Below are 17,045 nucleotides of genomic sequence, written 5' to 3' on the forward strand. Positions count from 1 at the left end.
CACATATTTATACAACTGACACAATGTCATGAACAAATCCCCAAAATATTTTTCTGACCAAAATAAGCCAGGCACAAGGGAGTACATACTGTATGATTCCATTTATACAAAATTCTAAAAGAATTCAAACTTAATCTCTTCTATTTTCCCCTTTTTAGCTTTGGGCGTTCCCTTCTCCAGTGGCCCTCTCCTTGCAATAGGCACATTGATTGGCACCTACTGGCCCTCTCCTCCTTCCTTTAGGGTCCTGCTTCTTCCTTTGGCCTCATTACCCTGTTTCTAAGAACATCATGGCCTGCTTTATCTTCCTTGCTTCCCGTGCATTGTGAACTTTAAAAGCTATGCCCACCAGCTGAGAGGGATTCATTCCCAATGCCCCCATCTAACTTTTTGAATTTCTTTCTAATGTCTGGGACAATTTGCCCAGTAAAAGTAATGTTTACCATTCACACACTTTCTTGTGCCTCTGGGTCAGCATTAGTGGGCTTCCTATAGGCCTGATAGATCCTCTCTAAAAATTCTGAAGGATCCTCATCTGATCTTTGTTGAACAGCCAGTATTATATTTAGGCTTCCTTGCTTGGGGACCCTTTTCTTAAGCCCTTCCAGTATACACTTTCTGTAATGTTCTAGGAAGGCTAGGCTTCCACCATTTGGATACCAGTTTGGCTCTGTCAAGGGAACTGCTCCAGTTGGGTTGGGTGTCTTACCAGGATTCTCTTGGTAGATATGTTGGCCCTCTTCAGTAGTCTCATTTATAACCATCTATCTCTCATGTACAGTTAACAGAACATTTAGGAGAGCCTGCACATCTGCCCAGTTTGGATGATATGTGACACAAATGAAGGCAATATGATCTGCCATTCTCTGAGGATCATCCCTATGTGGGGAGTTTAAATTTTTCCAATTCAGTAAGTCTGAAGTGGAAAATGGAGTATGAGCCCAATAGTAGCCAGCAGGATGACCTTGCTGATTGCCTCAAAGGAAACTGTTGCTCCGGATAGGGATGCTCCCTGGCCAAATTGGGTACTCTGATTGGTCTTTGAGAGGGAGACCCATCCCTCATCATACAGGTGTGGAACCATTTCTTCTGTGGTCTCTACTTCAGTGGCAGCTTGCAAAGAGGATTGTGGTGATGAAGTTTCCCCTGCCACCAATCCTGGGTCCCCTGGGTTTAGAATATTGGTTTATCTTCTCATTCTTCTTTTTTCCCTGTGTCTTAATAATGGGAAGAGGTTTTGAGGCCTCCTCCCTTCTCTGTACCCTCAAGTGATTCTCTGTCTGTGGCAAAAAACCCTATTATGCAATGACATACATGCATTGACACAGCTAATTTCATCCCGTCAGTCTGACTGTTGACAATACCGTTTCAATTGCATGATGGTATGATAACTTAGGGAGCCATGCATGGGCCAGTTTTCCTCATGATCCAAAACATATGTAGGCCACACAGTATTCTAATAATTAATCAATACCTCTTTGGACATTGGATAATAGCAGTACATACTTCAGTCTTCCAAAATCCTACCCAGTGGGCTCCATATAGGAGCCAGCACAGAACTGTCAATATCGGCCTGAGCATACAGGCCAAAAGTTATAACCAGAAAAATCCAAGAAATCCTAAAACATATGAACAAAACTAGTATCCATGACTCCATTATTCCAAAGAGTACTCACAAGCAAATCTTCTACTAACCCATCTTACAAAACATGGTTTCTGTACAATGGTTTTCCCAAAGCAGTCCTCACCTATAACTTGTTTCACGGCCTTTTCCAAGACCCATTTCCTTTTCACTAGCCAGGCATGTTTAGGTGGCCAGCACCTCGAATGGGTGTGCAGAGGAACTCCCAGAGACCTGCAAACCCACAGTCCCACTCTTGGTGTCAATGAGCCACAGGCAGCTAGGGTTCCATCAGAATTGCCATTGTTGTTCAGTAACAAAGTGTTATCTTTTACCTAGTGCCATCCGTATCTTTGACATCCATGCCTGATTTCATAGTGGTTGGTCTCTCCAGCTTTAAACCAATAAAGGGCACAGTCAAAATTACTATATTTAACTAATTTGTGTATTCTGTCTTATTCACAGGAATAAACACAAGTACAGACTTTAATTGCAAATTATACACTTTCATTTTTTGTGATAAAATCTCTCATTCCAATGATCTCTGTATTTCTTCACACATTAATAATGAAGACCCAATATGACCTAAATGTTATCAAGCATAATTGATATTGTCAGCTTTCTCCTCACATGGGTTCATTGCTTATAGCACTTTGTTCTGATCAACTTTCCTGTAGTTCTTATTGCTATATTATTAATTACATCCACTCGGTGTTTCCTTTTTTAATTTGGTAACAGCATCCTTCTATTTGGATGAGGTCATTCTTCACAGAGGCATAAAACTCTTCTTAATTGTGTTATCTCTCTCTACAGAAAGAATTGACTATCAAGTATTGTATACCATTTATGAAGATCACATTTAAAGTAGAACTGGCTAAGACATTTTCTATGGTTCAAAGTACAGTCTCAAGATAAATGGTATAATAACCATATCCCTTGAGTTTCCTCTGAATCTCCACCTCCAATGACTTGGCTCAGACTCCTTTTGCCAAAGACTATTGTCAAATTGGCCTTCCTCCTGCATGTCTAATCCAATATGATTTATCCTCCTAATTATGGCAGAATAGATAACTGCCTACAATATTTCCTTTGATCTTTTTTCTTTCATGATTATAAAATGATGAATTTTCTAATTTCTTTCACTATGGTTGGAGAACATGATTTATATTATTTGTATACTTTTAAATTTATAAATGTTTGGTTTATGACCGAGGATATGTTTTATCCTTTAGAATTTTTCATGTGCACTTGAGAAGTATGTTTTCTTTTCTTTCTTTTTTTTTTTTTGATATTGTTGGATGGAGTGTTCTATAGATGTCTATTAGGACTCAATGATCTGTAGTTTTACTCAAAATTTCCCTTCTCTTTTGATCTTCTAATTGTTCGGTTTATTGTTACCATGGAATATCAAACATTCCAATTGTTATTGTTGAATATTCTACTCCCCCCTTCATTTAGGTTAGTTTTACTTTATGTATTTTGGTATAGGTATATACATGTTTAAAATTATTATATCTTCCCTAATGGATTGGACTTTTATTATTATAAATAGTCCTTCTTTATAATGTTTAAAAATATCATAAACTCTATTTAATTCTCTTTTAAAACTATTACTTGTTTTAAATTCTATTGTGTTTGATAGTATTGCCACTCCAGCTTTTCTGTTGTTTGTATGGTACATGGTTTTATATCATTTTATTCTCAATCTGTGAGTTTTTGATTCTTTGAAAGTATGTCTCTTATGGACAGCATATACTTGGATTGTGTTTTACCTAATCTAACAGTCTCTGACTTAATTAGATTGTTTAATGCAATCACTTTTAATGTAGTGTTGATATAGTTGAATTTATGTATGCTGTTTAAATTTTTTTTCTGTATATATCACATTTTCCTTCCTCCTTTACTGTTTTCTTCTATATTGACATATTATATTATAGCATTTTAATTTCATTAAAAATCATTTTACAATATTTTTGAGTATTTTTATTAGTTGTGATACAGAGAGATCTGATCAGATCATTGGGGAGGAGTAAGGAGGAGCCATAGGAGGAGGCTGCATGAGGCAATTGTATACACTCTAGGACAGGATTAGCCGATAATCTGAAAAACTCCAGAGTGCATGGGATTATGGGCTAAAAATTTTAAAATAAAAAAAGGGCAGAGACTTTCTCTCTGGCTTTCTTCTTCAAGGATGCCTGGATGATTGTGCTACAGTTTCCTGAATTTCTCAGAGGATGATATTTTGGATGGAAGAAGAAACTCTGGGCACAGTTTAGGATTGGGCTGGCCTGGCAGAGGGTGGCAGGGTTATTCTTTGGGTGTTCTAGAGGGTATGGGCTCTGAAGCAGAAGCCTACCATTCTTCCAAGATTGTGTAGCTTTTGTATCTTATGTTGTTTTACTTTGTAAACTAATTCTATAAAAATAAGATAATTAAAAAGTAATGGGAATGATAGGGGAACTCAGGAGTTAAAGAGTTTAGCCTTAATTGATAGACTTAAGTGACTAATGCCTGTGGAAAGTTGTTATTCAATAATCGTGTAGCTTTTGAATAAAGACTTCTTTCCTTTATCTTAAAAGGTTTGCCTCCAGAATTTTGCCTAGAGGATGGCAGTGGGCAGCAGGACCCCACTTGCTATTTGGTAACAGTTGCAATAGGATTGACTCTATACTTATCAAAATCAACTTCAAATTTACACTTGTTTGATTCAAGTAACATAGAAATATTGCTCCTATGCAGTTCTGTTCCTTTTTTTTTATCTTTTTTGTGGGATTACTGTTAATACGAACTCTGTCTGGGAAAAGTCCAGCCATTGTTAATATAGGGTGCAGCACAAATAGCACCACTGCTTTATTACAAAATCATAAGCATGTAATTCTGTAACCTAACCATATCACACTCAGGCACACCATATCGCATTTTTAGGTGAAACGTTCAAATTAAAACTATAAATTATTACATCTATATTATTACCCCACCAAACACACCAAGCAGATGTTACTTCTCCCAACCCTGTATGAGAACATTTTGCCTGACTCAATGTAATTTGGCAGCTAAGGAGAGTGGACTGAAACATACATGCATGAACAATGACTTCACTGTACTAGTCAGTGGGGATGGTAGATGCCATTGTGTGAACATGTGTACTGTGTGGTCATCACATTCAAAATGACTGAGCAAGCAGAGCAATAAATCTGCATCAGATTGTATGTTAAGTTTGAACATTCTTCTGCATGAACTATTCAGATGATACAGAAGGGCACAGCTGTGGGCAACTGGTGATTAGAAGCTTCATCACAACAATGTGACTGCCCATGCATCACATTTTGTGCAGTTTTTTAGCAAAACATCAAGTCACTCAGGTGACTCAGCCCCTCCACAGTCCAGATTTGGTGCTCTCTGACATCTGTCTTTTCCCAAAACTAAAATTACCTTTCAAAGGGAAGAGATTTCAGACCATCAATGAGACTCAGTGAAATATGATGGGGCAGGTAATGGCAATTGGGAGAACTGTGTGAGGTCCCAAGGTGCCTACTTTGAAGGGGACTGAGGTGCCGTTGTCCTATGTACAATGTTCCTTGTACCTTTTATCTTCTTCAATAAATGTCTTTATTTTTCATATTACATGGCTGGGTACCTTCTGGACAGACATTGTATACATCAAGTCCATTAATGTTATGAACTCAATAATAAATTCTTAAAATTATTACTTTATAATGTGTCATATGTACTTAGCAGATTACAGATTTGTTTTCACTCACCTCCTTTGTGTTATTTTTGGCAAGTATATTACATGTATAATACATTTCTAAATAGCACTGCCCCATCAATACATTATATACAGCCCTGGATGGTGTGGCTCAGTAGATTGAGCACCAACCTATGAACCAAAGGGTCACCAGTTGGATTCCCAATTAGGGCATGTGCCTGGGTTGTGGGACAGGTCCTCAGTAGAGGGAACACAAGAGGCAACCACACACTGATGTTTCTCTCCTTCTCTTTCTCCTTCCCTTCCCCTCTCTCTAAAAATAAATAAATAAAACATCTTAAAAATTAATTATATGTATTATTTTTATTATTGTTTCTAGATCAATTAAGAAAGGAATTGAGAAAATATACATTTATAATGTCTTATTGTGAAATAACTCTAGAATTTCTACTTGGTTGTTTTTTTTAATAATGTCTATTGTTTATTCATAATCTCTATTTGATATGAATGACCAAAATTGTTTAGGTCAGTAGAGTTGTTTTGGGACTGTTGGAAGTCAGAAGACAGGATTCTAGTTCTCATTTTGCCAACATGTTCTATACATGGATTTTGGGTTCTCATCTATTAAGAAGAAAAATGAGAAGGTTCTATTATATGATGAAAGTTGCCATTAGCTTAAGATATTAAACAATACAACTTTCACAGATCCAATAATCTAAAGTACAAATTGAGACATAAGTCTCTAAATTATTACCTCATATCTTAATTCCTGAAGATAGGGAGCAATTTTGTCTTTTCCACCAGCTTACTAAAATCCTCAAGGTAAGTTATTCACATTGCAAGGAGGTAATATTAGATTCTTCTTGAGTTATTTTACATGCAGCCTATGAGAAATGATTTTTTTTAGCATGCATGGAATCTGAGAGGGCAGAGGGGATGTAGGTATTTGCCTCAGACCAAATTAAATAGTCTAAAAGATATTGATGATAGCTGCTTATGCATATCTCTTCTCAACTCATTATCTAGTGATGTCATTTTGGTAGCTTGAAATTGTACTTGGTGAACACATTTATAAATATTTACATTACAGAAATCAACAATACATATTTTTCAATCTTATTTTATCATACCCTGAAGTATTTTATACCATTATTTGGAACAAAGATAATTGTGTTATCTATGATAAAGAAATGGAAGTACTTCTTAGCAGCAATCAAATGACACTTTTCCTCTTAGGATATCACAGTTTGCTGCCCTGGGATTCAGGATCTAAGTTTTTATTCTGGCTTTCCTCTCTGTCACCTGATATAAACCACTTTATTTTCTTGGATTCTGTATTATAAATTTTAAAATGAAGGGATTAAAATAAATGGAGTTCTAGAAGCTCCTAGTTCTGCTGATTATGATCTCAAGTAGAAGAATTACATGCTGAAGGCTACTTGTCTGACAACACATACAAAATTATTTGACAGGACAAAACCTGCCCTGGGCAGATGGCTCGGTTGTTTAGAGCATCATCCTGTACACCAAAATGTTGTGAGTTAGATTCCCAGTCAAGGCATGTAAGATCCTGGGTTGGGGCACATATGGGAAGCAATCGATCAATGTTTCTCTCTCACATTAATGTTTCTCTCTAACATCGATGTTTCTCTCTCTTTCTTTCCTTCTCTCTCTCTCTCCCTCTCTTTTCCTTCCTCTCTTTTTAAAATCAATAAGCATATCCTCTGGTGAGGATTAAAAAAAAAAGAAAAACCTTGTTATGCCTCTTAAGAGAACAGATATTGGCCTATATTGTTGTAAACAAATTCCTTTTAGTAGACCTAGTTATCTGTACTGGTAAGAAGAGTTTGTTTTGTTTTGTATTATTATTTTTTTAAAATATAAACGTTTTATCGATCTTGATGCTTTTGAAATCATTTTGAAATTTTCACCCCTCTTTTCCATTTCTTCACATGCTTCCTTTGCAGGTGACCTGAATTAATTTTAATATGAATTTAAAATAATGAATAATCATTTATACTCTAATCCTCATTATCAAAAATTTTGTTATCACTTTAAATTTATTTTTCTTATTCCTCCACTTTTGCTTTCAGGTAAAAATTTGCAGAAAATTATGAGCAATTTATCTATTTATTTTTGTTGAACTACTGATTCTAAGAAATGTCCTCTTCATTTTAAATTGGCAAGAAGGCTGGCCCTAGGCAAGTTATAGAGTAGGTGAAGCTTGTCTTTATTATTCTTTCTATTTTCTATATCTGATAATAATTGTACTGAAAACAACAGGAAACAATGATAAGCAGCCACTATTTTTTGAGTTTTTTACTATTGCAAGGCACTAACTATATCATGATGGTATAGTAACAACTTCTTTCTCACCCCATTAAGGCAGGTTACTCTATTGTGATCCTGGTATCCCCAAGTCTAGACCCCTGCTATTTCCACACCTGGGGAGTGGTCATATTCCTTATCTTTTTACTGCTTTGAGGCCTTTGCAATTTCACAGCTTTCTCATCCCTCAAATAATCTCTCCTCCCTGTCCCAAACTTTCAATGCCCTCATCTCAGTGACCTCTAACACAGAAAATCACCTGACATATTCATAGATAAATGTTGTAAACAAAAGTTGTTTTATTTACTATTGGTGATTAAATAAAAGAGAAAGCAGAGACAATACCACATAGCAACAGATACTTTCCTACATGGCAGAATATAGCTAAAAGGCAGCCACCACCTATCCTCCTTGCTGCAGTATGAGCTTTCCTGGAGCATACATTGACAGAGATTATGAAGTATAAGTTGCATAGGAATCAACTCTTGTGAAATAACGTCAAATTGTAATTGAGGCCCAAAAATTCTCACCCACATTAGTGGAAAACTCTGGTGAGAATATTGGCTGATAGAGTTGTCTCATGTTGGGTCAAAGGACTGGGGCCCTCCCAACTTGCTCAATTAGCATAGATGGATTACCCCAGAAAAAGCATCTCTCTTCAGGAGAGGCTATTCCCTGCAGCTGAGGCTCTAGAATGGCTGACATCTGAATGCTATCTGCTGATGGCACTTCTGCAGAAAACAGTGATTAATTCTTTAAGTGGAGATTAGGCAGTGTATCTTCTTCATTGGACCATACCTCACACACATCTTTTATTTATTGTCGATTTCCTTGGTTAAATGACAGAAGAATTAAAATTGAATACATTATGAACCAATTCATCTTCAGAAAAGTGGTAAATTTAAAAGTTTATAATATCCAAAATGTTTTCCATTTTATATCTCTGAGATTTTAGAGAGCTTGTTCTCTCTTTCTTGAATTTTTAAGTGACCCAACCCCTACCTCTTTCAATCCAAATATAGAATCAGGTGTCTCTGGATACTTGCTTGATGTTGAGATAGTTGTTGACACTCGAATGTGGAACTCTGGAACTTGGACTTTCTTCTAATTTAACTTGGAATTTCTTCTAATTCTTTCTAACTAATTCAACTCTTATGACATTAGTAATTTGTGTCTCAAATTGTCACCAGGTTATGAGGTGCTCAAGTTTGAGGCTATGCCTGAGATATAGGCATGTCACAGGTATCTATAGGAATGAACAGATGGCAATCAACAAAAACATACATATTAGAATACATGTATCTGAAATTATATATATCAAGAAACAAAAGAAATCCCAAATGCTTTGTTTACCGAACCCCAGTAATATTCTTTCACATTTCCTCATTTTCTGTATCCTTGGTCTTCATGGATTCCTGCAAAGCACAACTGTCAGTGGTATCAGAGAGTGTCAGGTGCTGCTGGGAAAGCCATTAAAAAAAAAACAACAACCCTGAAGAAAGTCATGCCAGAAGATCCAGGGCACCCACTGTCTTCAGAAAAAATCTGATATATGAGCTATTGGCATGCAGCAAGTCACGTGGAGCAAAGCACACAGGTTCTCCCCCAGAAAGATTTTTTACTATTGCCAATTAAATGAATTAGGATGCTTTGGGATTTGCATCTTGCATTTAGTAGACTCTTTTAAACTGTTCCAACTACTCTGTCAGGAATCTCAGTTTCTTTGAATCTCCCTGGTACCTTGAACATTGTAAAGGCACAGGGTATAGTGTGCAGTTGACAGAGGAGGGAGGAGGATCCCTAGAATATTTTAGTGTTTAGTCCAATCTATTGTCCTTTCGATTGCTCTGCTTGTCCTCAACATAGGGGGATGGATGATCACCCCTCTCTCTATTCAATGTGAAGAAACTCCACTGATGCAGCACAGCATTGTTCCCGTTTATTGTTAAGGCCAAACCTACTGTGCCAAAATTCATTCCCTCTTATCTACCCAACAACTCTATTTCCATAATTACTGCTTCTTTCATATGCTGTGTTTTTCTCTTTCCTTTAGAGCTGTATAATTACCTCTAAACAGGATATAAGATCTTCCATCTTAAAACAAAATCTCTCTCTTTCTTGACACAGCCCTCATCTGTGTATTTCATCCCCCTTATGATAAAACCTCTCAAAGAGGTTAACTTCTGTGACTCTATTTCTCCATCTATCATTTTCTCTGAAACACTCCAAGTAGGCTTTTTTCCTTTGCCTGTCCCATGGAACTGCTCATGTTCTTGTCAACATCACTAGTGGCTTACATTTTACCATGTCCAATGGTCAGTCTGCGGTTTCAATCCTATTTGAGCTTTCAGCAACATTTAATCCACTTGATTATTTCATCCTTCTGTAAACACTTTATCTGGCTTCTAGATACTGGTTTCTCCATTTAAAAAATCTAATAGATGGCCCTTCTTTGGTTTTCTTTGCTGAGTCCTTGAGGTATCTCATCCAACCATATGGCTTAAAATGCTATTTGTATGCTGAAAAGGCTCAAATATGTCCCATAACAATCAGAAAGACATTTATATAGCAAAGGACTAACATTGCACAGTACATAATTCAAGTCATAACAATATGAACAGCTGTGACTAAGTTTGTCCAATGTCAGACGAACAGTAACTACATCACTACCACCTGACTACCAGTGATTGAACAGAATATCAGATGTGTGAGGTAATTCTATTTTACAGAGATGTTAAAGTATAGAAAAAAAAGAGCATTGGAATCAATGAAATATGGCAATTACTCTGCTTATTCTATACCCTTACTTACATGACTGAGACAATGCAATCCTTCCATGCCCCAAACAGAATTCTTACCTCACTAAACCCCCAAATCTACTCTTTCTGCTCTTCTCCCCAGATCACTTACTAGGTAAACAATTTACCCAGTTGCTTAGGCAAAACAAACAAGCAAAAGTAGAAATTAGCTATTTTTGGTTTGAACTAATGAATGGATCGGGTCAGATCATTAGATATATAAATGTACTGCTCCCAACTCCTCTCCACAGCTGCCCTTGTTTCAGCAGCATTTTCTCTTTTCTAGAGAGTCTCCCAATGTTTCTACTCCTAAACTGTATTTTTTAATCTTAAATATTATCATATCTCTAGAGTTCACAACCTTCCAGTGGTTTATCTCACAGTTTCAATTAAAGACTAAACCCTTACTTTGGAATTTAATATCCCAGCTTGTCTAGACTTGCAAGTCTTCCTTTCTCACTTCCTGTCCTAACCCAGCAACAGCAGCTTTCTTGCTCTTTCTCAAATGTGACAGGCTAATTGCTTCTTCAGCTTCTAGGATCTTTGCTCTTACTGTTACCTCTGCTAAAACACCACTTACATGAGCTCCCTTCACTTATACTCAAATTTATGCATAAATGCCTTTCAGTCACAGAAGTTTTATTGACCACTTTTCACAAGGTAGTGCCTTATCTCCCAGTTAGTTTCTGATTTTTCCCTGTACTATTTGTCAACATTTTTCACTCACAAAAATATTATAAATTTCTCCTTTTTTATTGTTATTCTCCAAGAATATGAACTACCCAAGTGAAGTAAAGAATTCAGTCTGTCTTGCACATGTCCATATCTTTATTTTTATTAATTTATTTAAAAATATTTTCAAGAGTGACTTTAGAAGGATGGTAGAACGAGAAATCTCCTTGGTCTTTTCCCTTGAAGTTTCAACAATTTGAACGGCTATAAATCAACAAAGGATTCCCTGCTTAACACTAAGCACACTTAAGAAATTTGCACATTGACCCAACTAAAGGTGGGTAAATGGGAACAAAAGGTAGAGGTGCAAAGAGAAAAAGACTCAGAGGAGCCACAGAAACAGCCCTGTAGCAGGAATCTCACAGCAGGGCTCAGCTTGGAAATGGAAAGAATCTGGTCATGACTAACACCCACTTTAGCCAGGAGGAGCAAAGCTATTTGGTTGGCATTCTTGCTGCAAGTGAACAGTGAAAACTGAGCCCAGGGACCTTGGCAAGGATACACCATGGGATTGTGGCCATAGTTGTTTGACAACATTTCAGGCAATGAGAAGGTGCCAAAGAGCCCTGCTGATCATAGCATCTCAGAACTCTCTTCCCTTCACCCTTGTTATAAGGTTGGGGAGCACGTTATCTACAAACATGAGAACTGGTACTGCAGAATTGCTTTTTTTCTCTGAGCAAAGGTTCACTCTGTGACTGATCCTGGGATTGGGTCACAAGAGGGACACCATAGATGTCTGAGGTCATCATTACCATGATGGCAATACAAACAAAAAAACAAACAAACAAAAAAACACCTGGCTGATTACTCTAGCCCAACCACTCCACACATATCAGCTATAATGAGGACAGCTTCTGGGTGCATAGGACAGCACTGGATTTCACTGAGATAATTAAAAAAACAAACAAACTTGTGATTCAGTGCCACCTATTGGACAATAAGAGAAAGACCTTTTTGTATTAATCTAGAGAAGAGCCACTCATATATAGATGGCTAGACAGAGAGGGAATCCACATGAATAACCAAGGTAGCAAGGCAGCTCAGAAAAAAAAAAAAAAAAATCCAAAGAAACACATTTAAAGACATGGAAACACGTGGTATAAATAACAGAGAATCCAAAATTGCAGTTCTGGAAATATTCAATGAGATGAACAAAAATACAGACAGGAAATTTAGTGCACTCAGAAAATAAATCAACAAACAAAATGAATACTTTACCAAAGATATTAAAATGTTAAAAAAGAACCAAACAGATTCTGGAGATGAAGAACTCAGTAAAAGAGATCAAGAATAAACTAGCAAGCATAATAAATAGAGCAAACTGGACAGAGATAAGGGTTAGTGATATCAATATAGAAATTTAGAAATGACACAGAGGTACAAAGAGAGAGACTTGAGCATAAAAATAAATTTAAAAAAAACTCTATGAAAACTATTTAACACATCAGAAAGAGCAATATAAGAAAACAGGCATACCAGAAAATGAAAAGAGGGAGAAGGGAACAGAGAACCTATTCAGAAATATAGCTGGTTAGAACTCTCCAAACCTATGGAAAGAGCTATACCCTTAAATCCAAAAAGCAAAAAGAGCACCAAGTTACCTCAATCCGAAGAGGCTTTCTTCAAGACACATTGTATTAAAACTGTCAAAAATTAATGACAAAGAAAGAATTCTCAAAAAGTTATGAAAAAGAAAAAACTGACCTATAAAGGAAAGCCCATTAATTTACCATTGTTCTCAGAAGAAACTCTACAAGCTAGAAGAGAGCATAGCTAAATATTCAAACTACTGAGAGAGAAATTACCAGCCAAGAATAACACATGGAACAAAGTTATTCTTTAAATATAAAGAAGAAATAAAGATTTTTTTCAGACATGCAGAAGCCCAAGGAATTTATCAGCAGAACACTTCCACTGCAGGAAATATTCAAGGGGGATTTTCTACATGAAACAAAGAGCAAATGGTCACAAAATTATGAGTAAGGTCACTAACAGACTTATAGTATAAATAAGAATAATTTGTAACAATAAACATAAAAGGGGAAGACATAAATTTATGAAATTGCAAAGGAGACTGGAGATCAGACACATTCATATGAAAATGGAATACTGTATATATGATAACTTCCTTTTCATAAACCTAATAGTAACCACACAGAAAGCCCCAAACTGAAACACATGTTAAAATAAGAAAATACAGAGGAAAGAAGTATGGAATCCCACCAAACAAAAATAACATACAGAAACATAAAGGAAAGTAAACAAAAAATGCACAGAGTTACAAGAAAACAAAAGATAAAATAGTTATGGGAAATCCTCATACATAAATAATTACTCTAAAAGTAGATGGACTAAATTCAACAATAAAGAGATACGAGTGGCAAATTTGATTTTTTAAAAAGCATATGCTGTGTGCTCGCTTTGGCAGCACATATACTAAAATTGGAATGATACAGAGAAGATTAGCACGGCCCCTGCGCAAGGATGACATGCAAATTCATGAAACGTTCCATATTAAAAAAAAAAAAAAAGCATATGCTGCCCTCAGGAGACATGTATAAGCTGAAAAAAAAAAAAAACAGAATCAAAATGAAAGGGTGAAAGATGATTCTTCGAGCAAATAGCATCCACAGAAAAGCAGGTGCAATCATACTTCTATCTGTCAAACAGATTTTAATAAACAAATGTAAAAAGAGAAAAATAGACATTTTATAATGATAAAGAAGACACTGAATCAAGGAGACATAGAACTTCTTAATATATATGTATCTAATCAAGGAGCACCAAAATATATAAAGCAACTACTAACAGAAGTAAAAGGAGAAGCAGACAAAAACACAATCATAGCACAGATAGGGACCTTAATACTCCATTGATGGCTCTAGTTAGATCATCTAAACTGAAAATCAGTAAAGAAATATCAACCTTAAATGACACATTAAACCAAATGCATATAATTGACATTTACAGAGCCTGTCATCCCAGAATATTGGATTATATGTTCTTCTCCAGTTCACATAGAACATTTTCAAGAATAGACCATATTTTGGGTCACCAAACCATCCTCAACAAATAGAAGAGACTGAAATTATCCCAAGTATCTACTCTGATCACAATACTTTGAAATTAGAAATTAACTGCGGGAGAACCAAGATGGCGGCATAGGTAGACACACTGCGCCTCCTCCCACAACCAGAACTGACAGAAAATTGAACTGCCAGGAAGTCGGACACCAAGGAAATAAAAAATAAACATTCATCCAGACCGGTGGGAGGGGCGGAGACAGGCAGCCTGGGCAGAGAGGACTCAAGTTGCCATGGTGGGACCGAGACTGGTGGAGTGTGGGACGAAAGGGGCAGGCAGTCTGACCACTAGCAGACCCTGCGGCCCCACATTCACACATGGATAAACTGAGAGGGCCAGACTCAGAGTGGCAGAGAACAGGGCAGGCAGAGCGGAGGATAGTACCCCACGGCCCCACACCTGCGCACAGATAAACCGGGACGAACAGCGGGGATCGAAGAAGACTACATAACCAAGGGCTCCAGAGTGGGGAAATAAAGCCTCACATCTCTGATTGAAAATGCCCCTGGGGGTTGGGGCAGCAGCAGGAGAGAACCCCAGCCTCACAGGAGAGGTCTTTGGAGAGACCCACAGGGGCCTAGGGCATGCACAAGCCCACCCAATTGGGAACAAGAGGGGCCCAGTTCGATTGTGGGTTGCGGAGCGAGTGGCTGAAATCTGGCAGAGAGAGGAATGGGCGCCATTGCTCCCTCTCGGCCCCTCCCCCACATACAGGTCACAGCGCAGCAACCGGCAACCAGCATAACCCCGCCCCGGTGAACACCTAAGGCTCTGCCCCTTTAAGTAACAGACGCGCAAAGACAAAAAAAAAAAAAAAAAAAAAAAAAAAAAAAAAGGCCCAAATTACAGAACACTTCAAAGCTCCAGAAAAAATACAACTAAGCAAGGAAGAGATAGCCAACCTATCGGATGCACAGTTCAAAACACTGGTTATCAAGACGCTCACAGAATTGGTTGAATTTGGTTGAAATCTAAATGAAGAAATGAAGACTATGCTAAGAGAAACAAAGGAAAATGTACAGGGAACCAATAGTGATGCGAAGGAAACTGGGACTCAAATCAATGGTGTGGACCAGAAGGAAGAAAGAAACATCCAACCAGAAAAGAATGAAGAAACAAGAATTCGGAAAAATGAGGAGAGGCTTAGGAATCTCCAGGACATCTTGAAACGTTCCAACATCCGAATTATAGGGGTGCCAGAAGGAGAAGAGGAAGAACAAAAAATTGAAAACTTATTTGAACAAATAATGAAGGAGAACTTCCTTCATTTGGCAAAGGAAATAGACTTCCAGGAAGCCCAGGAAGCTCAGAGAGTCCCAAAGAAGCTGGACCCAAGGAGGAACACACCAAGGCACATCATAATTACATTCCCCAAGATGAGACAGAAGGAGAGAATCTTAGAAGCAGCAAGAGAAAAGGACACAGTTACCTACAAAGGGGTTCCCATAAGACTGTCAGCTGATTTCTCCAAAGAGATCTTACAGGCAAGAAGGGACTGGCAAGAAGTATTCCAAGTCATGAAAGGCAAGGGCCTACAGCCAAGATTACTGTATCCAGCAAAGCTATCATTTAGAATGAAAGGGCAGATAAAGTGCTTCTCAGATAAGGTCAAGTTAAAGAAGTTCATTATCACCAAGCCCTTATTATTTGAAATGTTAAAGGGACTTATCTAAAAAAAGAAGATAAAAGTATGAACAGTAAAAATAACAGCAAAATCAGTTATTAATAACCACACCTAAAACAAAAACAAAAGAAAACTAAGCAAACAACTAGAACAGAAACAGAACCACAGAAATGGAGCTCATATGGTGGGTTATCAATAGAGGATTGGGAGGGAGAGAGAGGGAGGAAAGGTACAGAGAATAAGTAGCATAAATGATAGGTGGAAAATAGACAGGGGGAGGGTAAGAATAGTGTAGGAAATGTAGAAGCCAAAGAACTTATAAGTATGACCCATGGACATGAACTATAAGGGGGAATGTGGGAGGGAGGTGGTGGGCAGGATGGAGTTGAGTGAAGGGGTGGAAATGGGACAACTGTAATAGCATAATCAATAAATATATATATAAAAAAAAGAAATTAACTGAAAAAATGAAGGAAGGAAACCCCAAAATATATGGAAATTGAAGTACATACTACTACAAAATGACTGGGTCAAAAAAAGAAATAAATGGTGAGATCTAAATATAAATAGAGATAAAAGAGAATGACAATACAAATATCAAAATGTATGAGATGCAGTAAAAGCAGAAATAAAAGGGAAGTTTTATCATTATAGGCCTATCTCAAGAAAAAAGAGAAATCCCAAGTAAACAACCTAATGAATTACAATTGAAGAACTAGGGAAAAAAAAGAAAAAAAAAACACAAACCAAATCAGCAGAAGAAAGAAATAATCTAAATTAGAGCAGAATTTAATAAAGAACAAAAAGACTGTACAAAAAATTAATACAACAAAGATTTGGTTCTTTGAAAAGATTAATAATATTGCCAAATGCCTGGTAGACTCATTAAGAAAAAAAAGAGAGAGAGAGAAAATAAATATAATAAACAAAATCAGAAATGAAAACAGAGAAGTCACCACAGACATCACAGATAGACAAATGATCATACTAGAATACTGTGAAAGACTATATAGCAACTAATTCAATAACCTACAAGAAATGGATAAGTTCCTATAAATATAGAACTTTCCTGGACTGAATCATGAAGATTTGGAAAAATATAAATAGATCTACAGTCAGGACATTAAAACAACCATAAAAAATGTC

General features: G+C 36.9%; 1 non-coding gene across 1 annotated transcript; it reads left to right on the top strand.

Moving 5' to 3' along the window:
• The first annotated feature begins 13,603 nt into the window (after window positions 1–13,603).
• Window positions 13,604–13,710, top strand: LOC112313190 (U6 spliceosomal RNA). The gene has a single exon (XR_002975656.1). It is a non-coding gene; the product is annotated as a U6 spliceosomal RNA (small nuclear RNA).
• Window positions 13,711–17,045: the final 3,335 nt, after the last annotated feature.

Source organism: Desmodus rotundus, chromosome 2, assembly GCF_022682495.2.
Source record: "Desmodus rotundus isolate HL8 chromosome 2, HLdesRot8A.1, whole genome shotgun sequence".
NCBI classification, from domain to species: domain Eukaryota; kingdom Metazoa; phylum Chordata; class Mammalia; order Chiroptera; family Phyllostomidae; genus Desmodus; species Desmodus rotundus.